The sequence below is a fragment of the Leptidea sinapis genome, chromosome 39 (assembly GCF_905404315.1).
Source record: "Leptidea sinapis chromosome 39, ilLepSina1.1, whole genome shotgun sequence".
In the NCBI taxonomy this organism is placed as follows: domain Eukaryota; kingdom Metazoa; phylum Arthropoda; class Insecta; order Lepidoptera; family Pieridae; genus Leptidea; species Leptidea sinapis.
Window position 1 is genome coordinate 6,385,087 of NC_066303.1, and position 2,046 is coordinate 6,387,132.

The following is a 2,046-nucleotide window of genomic DNA, read 5'->3' on the forward strand; positions in this document are numbered from 1 at the left end:
GCAGTCGAAGCAGCAGCCCCAGCACCAAGTGACTTAACTGGGATATGATAAGGTGCCAAAGTGTAGATGCAAGTTGCGTCCCTTCCCCGTGCCCAAGCCTGGTGGCTAGGGTTAATCCATTAGGACGCTTGCCCTCGGGGCGGGTTACACCATTCGGCTCTTAAACAGCTGGTGTTTTAAGAGCAGCAAATACCCTGCGGATGACTTCATTAATGTTGGCATGACGACTGATACGGCCTATCAATTTTAGGCAGTATGCTGCCTAAAATTGCCTAAACGGGCTATGGCCCGTGACGCCCAAGAGCGTCTGAAACTGAACGCCACATCTACATTGATGTGGTTTATTCAGTTTTATACCTGACCGGAGTGATACGCATATTGACAGTGTAATATTGTCAAGAAGCGTTTTATTTATTTTAGCATTATATTATATTTTGTATAATATATCCATCCATCCATCGGCCTATCTGTCAGAAGCTGTTATTAACTGCAGTAGTCATCCTAAACAAAATAATTAGAACTTATATTTAGGATGTTTTGTAAGCGTTCTGGTTCCGATGATTTTCCTCCTGTTTCTCTTAAGCGATATAGTTAGCTCTTGTTTTTACCTTTAAGTTTTAGATTAAGGATTGGTCTCTAAGAACAATAGCTTTTCTATTACGGCAACTATTCGATGCTTGTTTGCGTGGCAACTTGACACTCAATGGCATCTTACAAAATTTGTAACTTACGCTTCGTGTTATTCTACATTGAAATTAATATAATACAAAATACTTACTGATATATGTGTCCCTGTGTCTTTCTTATTTATTGTAATATTATTTTTACTAAGTTTTACTACGCAACCCAGCATATTAGTTTCAATTATTAGCAAAGTTTAACAGAACATGTGGCACATCAACGTCACACATTGTTCGAGAATCCCACACACAATATTGAGTCGTACAAATAAAATAGTATACAATACAATACAATTCCAAATTTATTTTCATTAATTATTTATCTCAGTCAGATAAAAGCAAAAAGAAAACAGCTTTGTGTCCAAAGCTATTTTCCATTTGCTTCCCAATGTGTCGAGAGCCAATGGGCTATCATTGGACTACGCAGGTCCTGGCCCACCACCTGGAGGATGCTGTTACACGAGCTACGCAATCTTTCCCAGAAGGAAGATATACGAGCTCTGATGACAGCAAAGAAATCGGGCATTCCCGCCTCGGCAAACATGCCCGACGCGCTGCAGTACCGCGGTAACTTCATAAGAATATCATTATATTGCACCCTTATGGTGCTGAAGGACGCCCTCTTGTATCGGTACCATAACTGGCAGGTATAGAAACACTGGCAGTATGCCCTGAAGAGGGTGCCCTTCACTTCATCACAGCATTTAGCAAATCTGCGCGCGAGCATGTTGCACCGAACCGACAATGACCGCCTTTCCCGCTCCATGTCGAGATCGTCCTTGCGATCGTCAGTGACAATGTGTCCAAGGTATTTGAACTGCTCAACAACCCGAACCTCTGTTCCATTCAAATACACTTCGGGAACTATGATAATAATAATAAGGATGATAATTATCGTTAAAATTGTTGATCTTTTTCTTTTGAATTAATGGACGGTGCGGGACTTGAACCCGCGCCTCTAGGGTACCATCCGAGCGCTCTTACCAATTGAGCCAACCGATTTACGCATCCGAAGTTACGCATCTATCGTAAATCTTGGTATGTCTTGTTTAACTCTCAGACTTCATCTACAGGATCTACTTTATAGTTGATAACCTGCTCAATCCCAGTAATTGCATACTAGGAAATTGACTTAAATGTGGCTCTTTCAAATATAAACAGTTTGTTATTGGTTAAATGATGTACCTCGCTTCTAGGATTAAGTGTTGAAATTGTATTTCTACGAATATTTATGGATTTATCCCACATGACTCGAACTCGCGCCTTTTAGGTTCCGTCTGAGCGCTCTTTTTAACTAAGCCAACCGTCCGAGTGACGCATCGATCGTAAATCTTGGTATGTCTTGTTCAACTCTAAGATTGTGGCA

The 2,046-nt window shown here is 41.0% G+C and overlaps 1 non-coding gene across 1 annotated transcript; it reads right to left on the reverse strand.

Moving 5' to 3' along the window:
* Window positions 1-1,609: 1,609 nt before the first annotated feature.
* Window positions 1,610-1,691, reverse strand: Trnat-ggu (transfer RNA threonine (anticodon GGU)). Its single transcript has one exon. It is a non-coding gene; the product is annotated as a tRNA-Thr (tRNA).
* Between the last annotated feature and the right edge of the window lie 355 nt (window positions 1,692-2,046).